The sequence below is a fragment of the Podarcis pityusensis genome (assembly GCF_964106645.2).
Source record: "Podarcis pityusensis genome assembly, chromosome: 2".
NCBI classification, from domain to species: domain Eukaryota; kingdom Metazoa; phylum Chordata; class Lepidosauria; order Squamata; family Lacertidae; genus Podarcis; species Podarcis pityusensis.
In genome coordinates, this window is record NC_138029.1 from 124,847,373 (window position 1) to 124,865,595 (window position 18,223).

At 44.1% G+C, this 18,223-nt stretch overlaps 1 pseudogene across 1 annotated transcript; it reads left to right on the top strand.

Moving 5' to 3' along the window:
* Window positions 1-978: 978 nt before the first annotated feature.
* LOC308465563 (vomeronasal type-2 receptor 26-like) lies at window positions 979-16,793 on the top strand (annotated as a pseudogene). Its single transcript has 7 exons — window positions 979-988; window positions 4,725-4,987; window positions 5,795-6,086; window positions 8,053-8,844; window positions 14,449-14,679; window positions 15,292-15,418; window positions 15,895-16,793. The product of its transcript is annotated as a vomeronasal type-2 receptor 26-like (transcript).
* The last annotated feature ends 1,430 nt before the right edge of the window (window positions 16,794-18,223 follow it).

Here is an 18,223-nt window from a genome sequence, read left to right on the forward strand (position 1 = left end):
GTAAATCAATTACAATTTATAAAACACTGTTAACAAAACACCTTAAAAATATTATATTATAGGATTCACAAAGTACTATAGCATTTATAATTTATAAAACAATATTAACAACAGTAACATAATAGCAACTCAAAAAATGCAAAGCACTCTTTAATTCCCCTCACCCCAAAATCTATCATTCTATTCAGTCCATTAAAAGACACAGACACATAATGCCTATGGTAGCAACTCCAATCTGCAGGTTCCTTGGGCTGGAGGTGTGACAGCACAGGTGAAACCAAGCACTGTAGGATGACAGACAAATCTCTCCCCCCTCACAGTTCTTCCTCTGGAAACAGCTCCCTCATGAAGGCTCCTAGGGCTGGAGGGTAACGCAAAGCAGTGGAAACACCATTGCCTGATGACCAGCACAAAGTCTCTCCTCGCTCACCATCAAGGACACAGGTATAAGGTCTTCTGGGAACCTGCAAAGTTGATGCTCATTTACAAAGAGTTTGCGGAAGATAAATATTTTCAGCAAATGGATCTTGATGAGGAATAAAAGTGCAAGGCTGGGAGAAAACTTAATACATGGAAAGATGTGACTGAAAGTTTTGGTTTTGGACAGGATGTGGACCTTGATTTTAGATAGAAAGGAGATGAGTAGTCTCAGGAGAAGTAAAGTCAGACATAAAGAAAGGGGAACGTGGCTAAAGTTTTGGGCAGTGTTATGTACTGAAGTTCTCACCCTGGGCCAGCAGGGGGATACTGTAGATAGTTATGCAAATGAAGGATCGAAAAGTGACGTTCAGTGATTGGATAGTTTTAGAAAATGGCAACAGTTACATTGTTCTGGAGCTCTATATAAGCAGGCTGACTGAGCCCCTCAGCTCAGTTCTGTTCTGACATCTGAATAAAGAAGAGCTGTTTGAAGAATCACTGTGTCGTCTGCTATGTTCGCCCACAACTTAACAGGCAGAATGTGGGATGTATGTGATAATGACCTCGTGTAGGTATGTCCTGGAATCTATGCTAACCGAAGGGAATCTGAACAGTTCGACATCACAAATGATGCTGGACAAAGGCAGCAGAACCTGGAGCTTTTTGCGTGAAGAGGTTCTCTCCCCTTCAGAAATAAATGAACCTGGGCAGAATCTGGAAACATATTTGCAGCTTTGCATGTGCCAGTTTATATTAATCCCTTTTTCTCTTACGTTACACGAGAATCTACCATAGCATACTGCCCATCCTCCCTAATTCTAAGGTGTCCAAATAATAAAACAAATGTTCATAAATATATAGAGTGGGCACACAAACATAGCTACATAAACTGGATTCAGAAACGGTGTAGGGGTCCCTTAAATGACCCCAAATGTTTCTCTGCAGTAGAAGGAAGTGTCTTGGGGGGAAAGGACCTTTTCTTTTTCTTTTTTTTTAAATGATATTTATTAAAAGTTTAAAAATTACAGAAAAAAGGAAAACGACAACAATAAAAAAGAAAAAAACCATAGAAAAGCAATACAACAATACAGCAAAAAGAAACAAACCCCCCAAAAAACTAAAACACACATCCAATATTCCATATCTTTACCTTTCCTTTACTTGTTTCATCAACCTCCTCGCACCTCCCTTTTTTTGTATTCTAGTTCAATTCACTATTTCAGCAAATTCTTCCCATCTTTCTCAATTTTTGTTCTATAATTTATCTTAACGGCCTAACCTTACATTTTTTCATTTTAACCCGTTATCAATCAGCTTTTACTTAATTCTTTGTTACATTTCTACTAAAACCATATAGCTTCATTCCAGCATCCTTCTAACACTCATTAATTTTACAATGTTTCTGTAAGTATACTTTAAATTTTTTCCAATCTTCTCCCACCGACTCTTCTCCCTGGTCTCGGATTCTGCCAGTCATTTCCGCCAGTTCCATGTAGTCCATCAGCTTCATCTGCCATTCTTCCCTTGTGGGTAGATCTTGTGTCTTCCAATGCTTTGCAATAAGTATTCTTGCTGCTGTTGTAGCGTACATAAAGAAAGTTCTATCCTTCTTTGACACCAATTGGCCGACCATGCCCAGGAGAAAGGCCTCTGGTTTCTTCAGGAAGGTATATTTAAATACCTTTTTCATTTCATTATAGATCATCTCCCAGAATGCCTTAATCTTTGGGCATGTCCACCAAAGGTGAAAGAATGTACCTTCAGTTTCATTACATTTCCAACATTTGTTATCGGGCAGATGGTATATTTTTGCAAGCTTGACTGGTGTTATGTACCACCTATAAATCATTTTCATTAAATTCTCCTTTAAGGCATTACATGCCGTAAACTTCATACCAGTGGTCCATAACTGTTCCCAGTCAGCCATCATAATATTATGTCCAACATCTTGTGCCCATTTAATCATAGCAGATTTCACCATTTCATCTTGAGTATTCCATTTCAACAGCAAGTTATACATTCTTGACAAATTCTTAACTTTAGGGTCTAACAATTCTGTTTCCAACTTTGATTTTTCCACCTGGAAGCCTAGTTTTTTATCCAAGTTATATGCCTCCATTATTTGATAGTAATGGAGCCAATCTCGTACTCTGTTTTTTAGTTTTTCAAAGCTCTGCAGTTTTAATCTGTCACCCTCTTGTTCCAAAATTTCCCAATACTTCGGCCATTTGGCCTCCATATTGAGTTTTTTCTGAGCCTTTGCTTCCATTGGTGACAACCATCTTGGGGTTTTATTTTCTAACAAATCCTTATATCTTATCCAAACATTAAACAGTGCTTTTCTTACAATATGGTTTTTGAACGCTTTGTGTGCTTTAACCTTATCATACCACAAATATGCATGCCAACCAAATACATTATTGAAACCTTCCAAATCCAAAACATCCGTGTTTTCAAGAAGCATCCATTCTCTCAGCCAACAAAAAGTGGCTGATTCATAATAAAGTTTTAAGTCTGGCAGGGCAAATCCACCTCTTTCTTTAGCATCAGTTAATATCTTAAATTTTATACGAGGCTTCTTGCCCTGCCAGACAAATCTAGAGATATCTCTCTGCCACTTCTTGAAACAGTCCATTTTGTCCAAAATTTGCAGTGTTTGAAACAAAAACAGCATTCTTGGCAAGGACCTTTTCAAATAGTTCACTTTCTCATGTAAATCCTATAAATAAATAAACTATTTGGAATGAAGAGGCCTGCTTCTATGCAAAACCAGTCTGGCAGGTATCTGTTAAGCAGAGCAGACATGTCAATAGAGCATCTTCTTCTGAGACAAGCCTTACTCTCACATTTCTGTTGTAGAACACCGTTTACTGTGACATGTGTATGATGCTTTCTTGGGTGGTCCTCGGCTAAGGGACCAGGCAATTTCTAAAACCTTTAGAAGTTCTTGCACATCTTTGTCCTGGGTCCTCACCTCCTATCAAAGCTGGTAGGGGAACTTCTGTTGCAACAGAATAATAAAGATCTGCCTTGCTTTCACAGGATCTTGCCTCAGCTCATTTTTCTTTGACCTAACATGAACTTGAGGGGCTCTGAGTCCTTTAACAGGGAGTCGGGCTGTTACAGGCACCCCCCCTATTTTCTGGTCACACCTACCTGCAGATTTATTTTCTGTATTAGGACTCTGATTCTTGAAATAAAATATCCTTCTATTACCTATTTCTGGTGCCTTCCTGTATAGTCTTAACAGCTGGCAAACCACTCACCAATCTAGAGTCTGTAGCACAGCTGGAAGGAGCTGTCTGCAGTCAGAAATCTCTGTTTGATTATCCTCATACTGTCAGAGGAATGACCCTAAATTAAAATTCTTCACAATGACGACAACAAGACCTTGCCCACCCAAACCCTAAATTGGGCTACTTGGTTGAGAAAAATTGAGGGGGACTAGGAGAGGAATTTCATTCGACAATAGCTCCTGGCAATTGAAGAAATGTTTCCCCTTCCAATATTGGAGACAGGATGCTCTGACTACCAGTTGTTGGGAAACACGTGTAGAGAAAGTGCTGCTGCGCTTTCATCTCCAGCTTATGGGCTTCTGTTTGGGGCAGGTGGTTGCCCATTTTGAGAACGGGATACTGGACTTTATAGGCCTTAGGCCTGATCCACCTTCAGGGCTCTTCTGCTGTCCATCATACAGCACTTTCTTCCTCCTTGAACCATGTCAGATTCCTGAGTCAACATGTTTTTCTCCTGTTCTCCACCTGCTCCCATAAGTTTCTTCCCCTTACAATCATCAGAACAACAGTGATCTATTATTATCCTTCCCATAATCAAATAATCTTCAAATGTTACCTTTGGGAACAACAATGCAAACATCACAATTAAGGGCAGCAGGAGGTTATTACTCCACTGTGCTTGAAAAGTTTGGTGTATAAAATATATTGTTTGATGTATAAAATATATTGCGTGCCACAGAATCCATGCAGTCAAGATATAGGGCAGGTGATAGGGCGCAGGAGATAGGTCATTGTGGAGCGTAATCAATAGGAAGCTGCCTTCTAGCTCAGTGCTATCTTCTGGCTGGCAGCAGCTCTCCAGGTCAAGAACATCCTCAGTCCTACCTGGAGCAGTTAGCAGAGGTGGATCCTGGCACCTTCTGGGTGGAAAAGAGATGCTCCACCACTGAGCTATCACCCTTCCCTTCAGTCTCTTTTTAGCTCTGAAGCCAGAGCTGAACAACCTTGCCTTTGTCAAGTCAATGAAGCCTCTGTCTTGCAAGAATTTGAGGGGGTGTTTCTAATTAGTGACTTGCGTTGAGAGGAACGGTCAGAAGGGAAGTGTAGCAGGCAGACCACAGAATGATAACACTGCTTTTATTGCTGCCTCTTGCAACCTACGAAATGCAGCAGAGGGCAAAATGTCCACTGAATCTGATTGAGGATAAAAATCTGGCTGTGAATTATCACCGGCAAGGAGACCTCCTCATTAGTGGAGTCATATCTTCAAGATTAATTGGAAGTCAACTTCCGTTTAGCTTTTCCAGCACCCCAGTAAGCGCATTTCTGAAGTAAGTAATGGTGTATTGGCATATTTCTCCTTCCTAAATTACTCTCCAATTCTCTTGCTCTACAAGGGTCAACCCCCTATTTTCAGGTACCCCTGATAAATTACTATTGCCTGTTTTTTGTTTGAAGATGGGGGGAACGTCTCAGTCAATGGGATCAAATGCAATTTGAAAATCTGAGTAGAAGCATAATGTTCAAGAAAAGCAAAATACGCCCTCTTATAGTTTTCTCTTAAACCATAGCATGCTGTAGATTTTATATCCATATTCCACAATTGCTGCAATGCTTTCATATCTATATTATAACCAATATCTATTGCCCAATGTATCCTCCTTTATAGCTGGGTTCAAAAATAGTTGGAGGGAACCATTTTCAGCAGGAACTGCACAATTGTTTCCCCCTGGCTAAACGCAAACTATGCAACTGGAAACTGTAAATGTTTACAGCACTTGAATGCAGCCTGTGGGGCTAAGTTTGGCTCAGGAGACATTTTTGGTAGTGCTCAGCAGAGCCCAACATCCCTAAGACTTCCTGTCTGATGTGAAGGGTTACTCTTCCCACACCCCACTACAAACATGCAAACCATTATTTGGGGACCAGATTTGTGAGAAAGATAATGCCTGGAGTGTTCTTTTGACACAGTGGCAGCTAATAACTACAAAATTGTTTGGGTGCCCTAAGGGGTCACCACCCAATGCTGCCCTACTTCCCAGCCTCCTTCATCTAGTAACAAAATGTATGTGACTATCATTTTCACTGCACCATGGGTGACACACTTTTGACACACTTTATGACACACTTTTTTGCAGCTGGATGACTAGAAGGGTCTGGCACATTCTTTCCTTCTCACTTACAGTTCAAGAGATTAATCAGGACCCGAGTCTCTTACCCAACATTACCCTGGGCTACAGCATCTATGATACCTATTTTGATGGAAGAACAACTGCTGATGCCCTGACAGACCTCCTTGCTGGTGGGAAAATCAACATTCCAAACTACAAGTGTGGAAGATGGAGAAAGCTGCTGGCGGTTCTTGAAGGGGGTGAATCTGACATCTCCACGCACATTGCAAGCATGTTGGGCATATACAAAACCCCACAAGTAAGAATTAGGTTCAAGTCAAGCACACCTGGAAACATTTGCCATCTCGTAAAAGAACAGGTTATGCTTACCTTAATGCAACTGACTGTATTGCTTACTTTATACACCTAATTGAAACACTGCTTTTCATGAAGTGAAGAGTCATATAGAAATATTTTCTTAAATAAAGTGATCTTCTGCATGTGAAACTGATATTCTACCACTGGGCTATGACCCTTTCCCTCATTTTATTTATTTATGAATGAATGAATAAATGAATGAATGGGTTGGTTGGTTGGTTGGTTGGTTGGTTGGATGTTATTTTCAGCCTTTTCCCCCATTTTATTGTGCTGAGAACATCCTCTTTTTTGTTCTGAATGCGGGTAGCAGGGAAGGAACTGATGTTTGTACAGTGTCACTTAAGGCAGAGCTTATTCTGGTTCTAGTTATCTTCTCATCAGCTTTTGATGTGTGGGCACAGTGATGAAGTAAATGAGGAAAAACAAGCAGAGCTTGAATCCCAGCAAGATGGAGGCACTTCTGGTGAGTAGCTCCCATTTCCAAGAAATTGGTCAATTGCCTACCCTCAGGTGTCATGATGAAGACTTCAAACAACTCACTTGGCCTAGTGAAACCAGACACACACAGAGCTTCTTTTCAGTACTTATATCAGTAGTAAACAGAAATACACGGAGACCATGGAATGTACTTCTTCAAAGATTGAGCTGTTGACTCTCAAGGGACATCACGTCAACTGGCTGCTGTACTGTTTCTAATGCATCTGATTCCTGTCTCTGTTCAGGGCTAGTACACCTGCCACCTTGCTCCTGTTCTTCACTATCCATTATTTTGCAGCTCTTTTCTTCTTCTGGGATGTTCCCCATCTGCCACCACCACAGACCTGGGTCCATACTCTCTTCATCTGCCTCCTGACTGGAAGCTTCTTGGGGCAACGATCTCCACCGCTCCTCCTCATCTGCCCAGTCCCTGACACCTGGACAGGGTTATGTTCTCCCCGAAGGAGCAGGTTTACAGTTTTGGAGTGCTTCTGAATCCACCTGTCTCGCTGGAGGGTCAGGCAGCTTCGGTGGCTAGAAGTGCCTTATACCAACTGTGACTGGTTCTGCAGATATGGCCATTCCTGGACTGGAACAGCCTTTACCACAGTAGTTCATGCATTGGGTTATTTCAAGATTGGATTACTGCGATGCTCTCTATGTGGGTCTTCCCTCACGCTTGATCCAGAAGCTGCGGTTAGCTCACAATGCTGCAGCATGATTGCTGACAGGAGTGAGGCCTTGTCAGCATATAGCACCCGAGTTCAGAGATCTGCACTGGCTGCTGGAACTGCCTGCCTATTGAGATCAACCAGATACCTCACTGTACTCTCTTTGGCACGTGCTAAAAATATTCATGTTTTGACAAGCCTGCAATGATGCTTAGAAAATTGACATAATATTAATCTGTTTTAGCGTTTCTGTTTTTGTATATTTAAAATATGGTTGCAAAATCTTCTTGATTTTACTGTTTTATCTTTCATAAACCAATCTGAGGGTTTGTTTTACAATCAAGTAGTGTATAGCTGTTAGAGCAGCTAAATAAGTAAACAATTTGGGTCCAGGATGCCTGTGGAACTGCCTAATCCCTTATAACATAATCCCTTTTACCCTGTTGGGGGGAATAACGGAAAGAGGCTCAGCTTGTATCCTAATTTTAGGAAATACCCTTCCAGTTGAGCTCAGACAGACCCCTTTCCAGGAACTACTGAGGGGTTTTTTATTATTATTTCAGAAGGCATATTAATTGAAGTATGACTTTATACTTCTACCATCTTGATTTTTTTGTATTGCACCTTTGTAAACTGTTTACAAAATTACATAAAATTTTCATGTTTGCCCTAATAAAATGTGTCATCATCTTTCACATAGAAGTATATGATCTTGGCCCTGAAAAACAGCACATCAGTCTCTTTTGCTTTCCTCAGCAGCTCAGTTACGGCTTCATTCTTCATGATAAAGTCCATTCCCCTTTCGTCTACCGGATGGCCCCAAACCTAGAAACTCAATACCTGGGGATTATCCAACTCCTCCAGTATTTCAGATGGACGTGGGTCGGCCTCTTTGCTCCAGATAATGACAATGGAGAAAGATTCCTGGGTACCTTGACACCTCTGATGATCAAAAGGGAAATTTGTGTTGCTTTCACACAAAGAGTAGTACAACAAACTTGGTTGTGGATACCCCATGAACCACCTGCCATTTGGAGACAAGTCAATGTATTTGTCTACTCTACAGACTCTCAATATGGACTTTTTATAATCCTAGAGGTACAAACCTTACTTGAAAGGGTGAAAATTGGGCAGAAAGTCTGGATAGCCACAGCTCTTCAGGACACAATCTTGTTGTATGAAACTAAATCCTTCCAGTATGCCCATGGCTCCTTGTCCTTTGTAATGAAGACCCCAAAAAGGGGGAGAAATAACTACTGTGAGCCAATAACCTCTGCTAGTGAAAAGCATTGGAACAATGCGTTTGATTGCTCATATTCAAAACATCCCTTGTCCGTGAGGGGTTGGGAAAAATGCAGGGAGAAGGAGAATCTGACGGTACTACCTCAGGAAGAGGTTGAAAGAGTCCTATGCCAAGACAGCTATGTCAACTACTTCAGTATCCTAGCCGTGGCTCAAGCTATAAATGAAGCATATTCATCCAGATCACAGCGCATGTCAATGGGAGGAGGAAGAGGAAGGTTGGAACGTCAAAGGCTACAGCCATGGCAGGTATGTCCTTTTCAAACTGCAGTTCATTATCACAGCTCTGGAATCATCACGATAGGAACATGGGAAGCAGCCTTATACCAATCAGAGGAATAATCCATGTAGTTCCGTATTGTCTACACTCATTATCAGCAGAAACATAGGAGTTATACCATTGGTTTATCTACCTTAGTTTCCTCTACATTGCAGTGGTACTCGTGTGTGTGTGTGTGTGTGTGTGTGTGTGTGTGTTATAAAAATTCTACACCGTAAACATAACATTTTCACACCTTAGAAAGGAAAAGGGTTCTTTCAAACCTTGAGATCTTCTTCCTTTTCTCAGTGGGTTCCAATTCTAAATTTTATCCCTGCATCTTTTACTGTAACCTATCTGTTATGTGCCTGGCATGCTCTGGTCCATGGGGTCATGAAGAGTCGGACATGACTAAATGACTAAACAACAACAATCTGTTATGTAATCATAGTATCCAAAATCCATGTTAACATTACAAATGTCCTTGTAGTCCTGCCAATTATTTCAACTGTTTACAGTGATCTCTCAAATATGTTAAAAGGTTATTCCAGTCTTTTAAAAATACTTGGTCTTCTTGATTTCTGATCTTTCCTGTCTATCTTGCCATTTCTGCATATTCCATCAGCTTGGTCTGCCACTCTTCTCTGGTCAGTGCTTCTTCTTCTTTCCATCTCTGGGCAAGAAGCATCCTTGCTGCTGTTATTGCATACATAAACAGTCTTTTGTTTTCTTTTAGTATTTCTGCACCTATAATGCCTAACAAAAAAGCCTCTGGTTTTTTAACAAAAGTTATCTTAAACATTTTTTTCAACTCATTACATATCATTTCCCAGAAAGCTTTTACCACCCCACATGACCGCCACATATGATAAAACGTACCTCTTTCCTTTTACATTTCCAGCACAAATTTGAGCAGGTTCTATACATTTTTGCAATTTTACTAGGTGTCAGATACCAGCAGTACATCATTTTCATATAAATTTCTTTCAATGAACAGCAGGCTACAAACTTCAAATCCTCTTTCCGTAACTTTTCCCATGAAGAAAACTCTGTATTGTAACCAAAATCTCTTGCCCAGTGGACTGGCAGTGGTTCTCAGTAGGGTCTGGAAGGAAATCTTTCCCAACCCTCCACAGAGTTGCAGTCAAGGATGGAACTTGAGACCTTCTGCATGGAAACCAGGTGCTCCGGCAATTGAACTATGCCCAGTGATTTGCAGGCAGCATTCTGCACCATGGGCAGCCCACAGAGCGCCACCAAAGGTAGCACAACATAGAGAGCAGTGTAGAACTAATTGGAACAATGCCCTGACTCAGCAGTGATCCACTTATCATCAGCTTCAAACCATGTGCTCCTCAGAAATTAAAAAAACCAAAGGCTGCGAATCATTGCTGCTGCGTCTGCTGCCCAGGAGGACTCTCCTGTGTGGGTGTCTGAGGGCCCTGCTCCTTCCTGCCACTCACCACCTGGCCCAGGGCGGGGCCTGAAGGACTCACAGGGACGGTTGCTGTCACTGCTGCTGCGGCCCAGGGGGATCCGGAGGGGCGCAGAGTTCTTTTTAAAATGTTTTAAAATGTTCCCTTTCCTTTTCTTTTTATTTTTTGTATATGTGGGGACGGGGATGGGGGTGGGATGGATGTTTAGTTGGGAATTTGTTTGATTTTAATGGATTTGTAATTTTTATAGTTTTTCATTTGTATTGTTTTTTGTTTTCTGGGGTTTTTTATTGTTTTAAGGTCTTATTTTGTTCTTAAGGGGAAGGGTTAGGGCTGCCGGGGAGTGGGTCCCAGGCAACAAAATGGCTGGGGTATGTTCCACAGAGGGGGATGCGCTGGGACAACCGATCTCAGTGATCACGGGTAGGAGGAGGAGTTACGCTAAGACCAGACCATGTCATTACAGAGGAGGCAGGTTTAGTCGTTGTCTGAGGACTATCCCTGCCTCCGGGTCTGGTCCTATCCGGACGGATACTAGAATCAGCAAGGGATACCCACATAGCCTGAAGGTGCTGCTGTGCAATGCCAGGTCAATGATTCATAAGACCACTGCCATCCATGACTTGATCATGGATGGAGGATTTGACCTGGCTTGTGTAACAGAGACTTGGTTGGGTGAAGCAGATGGGCCTGTTCTTGCCGCTGCTTGTCCACCAGGTTTCTCTTACGCACAGCAACCCAGGCCTTGTGGGCGGGGAGGGGGGGTTGCAGTGATTTTTAGGAAGTCATTAGTTTGCACCAGGCGTCCTATTGGGAAGACCCAGTTCTCTGAGTGCATGTTCTGGAAGTTGGGCAATAGGGGCAGTACAGGATTCCTTTTGGTGTACCGACCTCCCCGCTGCACCAAGGATTCCCTGCCCGAGCTGCTTCAGGTCGTGGCGGATGTTCTCCTGGAGACACCTAGTTTGGTTGTCCTAGGGGATTTTAATATCCATGCCGACACGACCTTACAAGGGGCCGCTCGGGACTTCGTGGAAAGCATGGCCTCCATGGGGCTGTCCCTGAATAAGTTTGGCCCAACCCATAGCCGCGGACATGCCTTGGACCTGGTGTTTACCTCCATGGATGTTGGTGTTCTGACACTAAGTAAAAGCGAAACAAAAGAAGTGCCATGGTCAGACCACTTCCTGGTGCAACTTGACTTCGCCGCGACCCTTCCCCTCTGCAGGGAGGTGGGACCGATTCGGATGGTCCGCCCCCGCCACTTAATGGATCCAAATGGTTTCCAGAGAGTGGTAGGGGATGCTTTATCCCATGTTGATGGCCTTTCAGCTGATTCCCTGGTGGCCCGCTGGAATGCAGAGTTAACCAGGGCTATTGACTGTTTGGCTCCGAAGCGCCCTCTCCGATTGCATGGAGCCCGGACAGCCCCGTGGTTTTCCACGGATCTGAGGGCAATGAAACAATCGTTGAGACGGCTAGAGCGCCGGTGGCGGATGACCCATTCTGAAGCTGACCGGACACAGGTTAGAGCTCAGTGTCGAGCCTACCAAGTGGCGGTAGCGACGGCGAAGAAGGCTTTCTTCGCCGCCTCTATTGCATCTGCAGAAAACAGCAGCAGGAGACTTTTTCAGGTGGTCCGCAATTTAGCGGAACCACCTGCTACATCGGGGCCCAGTACGGGCCACATGATCTCCTGCAATGATTTTGCAAAGTTTTTTGCAGATAAAGTCGCTCAGATTCGGGAAGAGGTAGACGCCACCGTGGGAGCAGGGCCGGGGCGGGAGAGTGCTAGAGTCCTGTCTAGTCAAATTGCGTGGGATCAATTCCAATCTGTTACCTCCGAGGATGTGGACAGGCTGCTTGGACGAGTGAAACCAACCACCTGTCTCCTTGATCCTTGCCCATCCTGGCTTATAAAAGCTAGCCGGGAAGGGCTGGGCGATGGGCTTCGTGGGGTGGTGAATGCTTCCCTCCGTGAGGGAGCCTTCCCAGACCCGCTGAAAGAGGTGGTTATTAAACCGCTTCTTAAAAAACCATCTTTAGATGCGGCCACGATGGCCAACTATCGCCCAGTCTCAAATCTTCCATTCTTGGGCAAGGTGATTGAGCGAGTGGTTGCTGAACAACTCCAGGCACGCCTGGAAGAAGCGGACCATTTGGATCCCTTCCAATCGGGATTCAGGCCTCATCACGGGACTGAAACTGCCTTGGTCGCACTGGTTGATGATCTCCGGCGGGCTAGGGACAAAGGTGAGAGCTGTTTCCTAGTTCTGCTGGATCTCTCAGCGGCGTTTGATACCATCGACCATAACATCCTTCTGGACCGTCTTGAGGGGCTGGGAGCTGGGGGCACTGTCATACAGTGGTTCCGCTCCTTCCTCCTGGGCCGTGTTCAGAAAGTGGTGGTGGGGGATGAGTGTTCAGACCCCTGGGCTCTCACTTGTGGGGTGCCTCAGGGTTCTGTCCTCTCCCCCATGCTTTTCAACATCTACATGCAGCCGCTGGGAGAGATCATCAGGGGGTTTGGGCTGGGTGTTCATCAGTATGCGGATGATACCCAGCTCTACCTCTCTTTCAAATCAGAACCAGTGAAGGCGGTGACGGTCCTGTGTGAGTGTCTGGAGGCGGTTGGAGGATGGATGGCGGCAAACAGATTGAGATTGAATCCTGACAAGACAAAAGTACTGTTTCTGGGGGACAGGAGGCGGGCAGGTGTGGGGGATTCCCTGGTCCTGAATGGGGTAACCGTGCCCCTGAAGGACCAGGTGCGCAGCCTGGGAGTCATTTTGGACTCACAGCTGTCCATGGAGGCACAGGTTAAATCCGTGTCCAGGGCAGCTGTGTACCAGCTCCATCTGGTACGTAGGCTGAGACCCTATCTGCCCGCGGACTGCCTTGCCAGAGTGGTGCATGCTCTGGTTATCTCCCGCTTGGACTACTGCAATGCGCTCTACGTGGGGCTACCTTTGAAGGTGACCCGGAAACTACAACTAATCCAGAATGCAGCAGCCAGACTGGTGACTGGGAACGGCCGCCGAGACCATATAACACCGGTCTTGAAAGACCTACATTGGCTCCCAGTACGTTTCCGAGCACAATTCAAAGTGTTGGTGCTGACCTTTAAAGCCCTAAACGGCCTCGGTCCAGTATACCTGAAGGAGCGTCTCCACCTCCATCGTTCTACCCGGACACTGAGGTCCAGCACCGAGGGCCTTCTGGCGGTTCCCTCACTACGAGAAGCCAAGTTACAGGGAACCAGGCAGAGGGCCTTCTCGGTAGTGGCGCCCTCCCTGTGGAACGCCCTCCCACCAGATGTCAAAGAGAACAACAACTACCAGACTTTTAGAAGACATCTGAAGGCAGCCCTGTTTAGGGAAGCTTTTAATGTTTGATGTATCACTGTATTTTAATATTCTTTTGGAAGCCGCCCAGAGTGGCTGGGGAAACCCAGCCAGATGGGCGGGGTATAAATAATAAATTATTATTATTATTATTATTGCAGTTTTGAAAGGTGAACACATGTGGAATCAGAATCTAATATCAATATAAGGGCTGACTTTTTACAAAATGTTAATGGTAGATTGTGGCTAGATTTAACTCAGAAAACATGAATTACTTCAGTGATGCAAACACAACCATTCTAGATGATCATTAGAAATCAATATGCTTGCAAGCTTCCGTCTTACAATTTCAACCACACAGCTCCAAAACTGCTTTTTTTCTGATACAGCCCTGTGACAAATGGAAGGAGTCTCCAACCAGCACTTTCCATCTCCAAGCTTCCTTATGATCATTGATTTCCAGGGCTACTAATGCCCATTTGCTAGTGATCTTTACACAGTTTCCCTTGAGATTTTTTGATATACAAAAAGAGGACCCTGCAATAGGAAGGTGACTATTGTTCTTTGTGAACTTAGCGTTCTTCCTTTAATCATTCTTTACATATTTTCCCAAAAACTTAAACAATATATGTAATTATTTTGACTTTGATAATCCCCCTCTCCCAAAGACTGAAAAAGAATACAGGGACCTAAAAATCTATCACAGATTCCCTAGTCCTTATTCAGATGAGATTAGGATTCAGAGTAAGCAGGGATGAAATATCACACATGGTTGCATGTTCTCTCAGTACTGGAGTTTCCTTTGTCTTCCTAGCTTCATTCATTCTTGAAAGAAGTCCATCCGTCTTCTAATACTTCGACTGATGGACAGTACTTGGATGAGAATGGGGCACTGGCTGTTGACTTCGATATCATTAACTGGGTGCTGTTTCCTAATAACTCTAAGGCTAGAGTGAAAATTGGGAGTGTAGAGAGACAGAAGTCCTCAAATCTGAAGATCGCCATTAACCCAGAAGCAATTGTATGGCCCTTGCCGTTTAACAAGGTATGGGGAGATTACATGTGTCATTTCATTAACCATATCTGCTAAGCGCCAATCACTTTTTCAATAGTACATAGGAGACTTTGATGGCAATATTATAGATACTTCCCTGGAATGAAATCCCATAAAATTTAATGGAGCCTGCCCTTAAGAAGGTATAAGTTGTCACAGTAATAGCAGACTTCACAAAGCAACGTAGAACAGCTTTCCCTAACTTGGTGCCCTCCAGATATTTTGGACTACAATTCCCATTCCCCGCCCCCCAGTCCAGCATTGGACAAAAATATCTGAGAGGCACATGGTTGGGCAAAGCTGGGGTACAATAAGTTATTCCCCATCCCTTCAGTAGATCAAGAGGACAGCATGAAAACAGCTAACCTCAGGGTGGCCCATTTAGTGACATATTTTGTCCATATTTCACAACTGTGCAACAAAAGAGCAGATGCCAAGGCAGCAGTGTGAGGAATTGTGTTATTGCTTCTGTTCATATGAGTGCTTTATGCTTGTTGTTTCCACGCTCTTATTTGCTCTTATTGTTATCCTGGCATTGTAGTTTATTCAGTTCTGTTGCAGTTACATCACTTTTTCCTTGATATTCCTTCTATTTATGCCCAGAACACACCCCGCTCAAGATGCACAGAGAGCTGTCACCCTGGATATGCCAAGAAGGTTCAGGAAGGAAAACCAGTGTGCTGCTATGATTGTGCTCCCTGCTCAGAAGGGACAATCTCTACTCTGGAAGGTAGGAGAGGATCTCAGAGGAAAGGGCCTTTAATGGGAGGATGGGGCAGATATTTGAGCCAGTCCAAACATGATGCTTGTAATGGCGACACATTAATGGAATGCACCATGAATGGAATGCCTCTCTAGTTTTGGGAGGTTCAAAGAGCGTCACTGGTAGGGGAAGGCAGTTTCCACTGGTTGGAAACAGCTTTCCACTTCTTAACCAATACATGCATACACCACACATCAGCTGCTGAGCAGATTGCAGTCTGCCTTGCATATGTTCCCAATTGTTAAATCCCCAGCCTTTCATAAGATCCTCTTTTGGGAAGGAGACCATAGATTGAGAACTTTCGTCTCTCTCCTGCCCAACAAAACAGTGTTCTTCTTGATCTCTCCCATATGTCCACCTTTTCCCACAATTGCAGCAGCATTCAGACTCCTGTAGGCATATCCCTGATATTAGGATACTGATGTCTATTTTCCTCTATGCAGATACCAAAGAATGCACCAAATGTCCAGAAGATCAGCATCCAAACAAGGAGCGAGATCAATGTGTCCCCAAAGTAGTCACCTTCCTGTCCTATGAAGAATCTCTGGGGAGCCTCCTGGCTTCCTTTGCCCTCTTCTTATCCTTCACCACAGCCATTGTGTTTGGAATCTTGGTTAAGTACAAGGAAACTCCCATAGTCAAAGCCAATAACAGGGATCTCTCCAACATCCTCATCATCTCCCTCCTTCTCTCATTTTTGTCCTCCTTCCTCTTCATTGGACAACCAAGAAAAATAACCTGCCTTCTCCGTCAAACAGCCTTCAGCATCATCTTCTCTGTTGCTGTCTCTTCACTCTTGGCAAAAACCATCACTGTGGTGCTGGCCTTCCTGGCCACCAAGCCAGGGAACAGGGTGAGGGGATGGCTTGGAGAACGTTTGTCCAACTCCATTGTCATTTCCTGTTCCAGTGTACAAGTTGCTGTTTGTGCCATCTGGCTGGGATTTTCTCCACCCTTTCCAGAAGCTGACATTTACTCCCAACCAGGACAGATCATCCTGCAATGCAATGAAGGGTCTGTTGCTATGTTTTATGGTGCCCTTGGCTACATGGGCTTCCTGGCTGCCATGTGCTTCACAGTGGCTTTCCTGGCCAGGAAGCTGCCTGGGGCCTTCAATGAGGCCAAGCTGATCACCTTCAGCATGCTGGTTTTCTGCAGTGTTTGGGTGTCCTTTGTGCCCACCTACCTGAGCACCAAGGGGAAGTACATGGTAGCCGTTCAGGTTTTCTCCATCTTGGCCTCCAGTGCTGGGCTTCTGGGCTGCATCTTCATCCCCAAGTGCTACATTATTTTACTGAGGCCAGATCTGAACATGAAGGAGCACTTGAAAACAATAAGCTAAACATAATATTTGATTCTTAGCACCAGTAATATTGAATATTATGGAATATTGAATATTGAACATTATGGAATAATATGGAATATTACTGGACTGAAATCCTAAACCCAGCCTGTGACTCTGCTCATCAGCGGCCTCACACTCCTCCGCTGTCTGGCACAGAGTAACTATTTTGTTAATTTCCTATTGCCTTCTTTTGTTGTTCTAGATGTTGGTTCTTCTCCACAGGGGATTTTCTAGTCAGGAAAAACTGATTTAACCTGCGTTTTTACACTGCTACATCCAACATCTGGCACTCAAGCACTTATTAATTTCTAACTTTTAGAAACGTTAGAATCTGGCACCCAAAACTTATAACAATATATATGGCTTGATTCTTGTGTGGACTTTTGGATGTTCACTAAGGCTAGAGCTGTGACTGAAACACATTCTACACTGTGAGCATTTGTATGATTTCTTTCCAGTGGCTTTTATACAGCTGGAGCACTGCAGAGTGCAGTTCCGGTATAATAATAATAATAATAGTAATAATAATTTATTTATACCCCACCCATTTCCCCAGCCACTCTGGGCATCTCCCAACAGAATATTAAAAACACAATAAAACATCAAACATTAAAAACTTCCCTAAACAGTGCTGCCTTCAGATGTCTTCTAGAAGTCAGATAGTTGTTCATTTCCTTGACATCTGATGGGAGGGCATTCCACAGGGTGGGCACCACCACTGAGAAGGCCCTATACCTGGTTCCCTGTAACCTCACAGTGAGGGAACTGCCAGAAGGCCCTCGGAGCTGGACCTTGGTGTCCAGGCAGAACAATGGGGGTGGAGATGCTCCTTCAGGTATACTGGGCCGAGGCCATTTAGGGTTTTAAAGGTCAGCACCAACACTCTGAATTGTGCTTGGAAATGTACTGGGAGCCAATGTAGGTCTTTCAGGACCGGTGTTATATTGTTTCGGTGGCCGCTCCCAGTCACCTCAGTCCTTTCAGGTGGGCATGCCTTTACATACTTCTGAGAAGCCTAAACAACATTTAAACGGAAGCTGGCCAGAGTGCACGAGCCTACGCTTTTATTATATCTGTGAATCCACCTAGTTCCTAGCTTCTCCTAGCGATGAGTAGTCAAGCTACAGGATGGGATCAATTAATATTTCCTTTTCTTCACTCTCCCTCCCGTTTAGCAGCAGTAGGCTTTAAGCTTACCAGCCAGACCTCTATCATTGCGTGCACACGGGGCCCTTCCAAGCTGCCCTAACCATCTGCCTGAATCTAAGAAAACAAGGGAGGTGGGGTGCATTTAATTGATTTGCTCCAGAACCAGATGCACCAGCATCTGTTCATGGCTGCCCGGAGTCGTCTGGCGACTTACTGTAACAACTTCATGGTGAGTTCCAGCACCTATTTTTCTTGAAAAAAGCACTGGTGACATCATT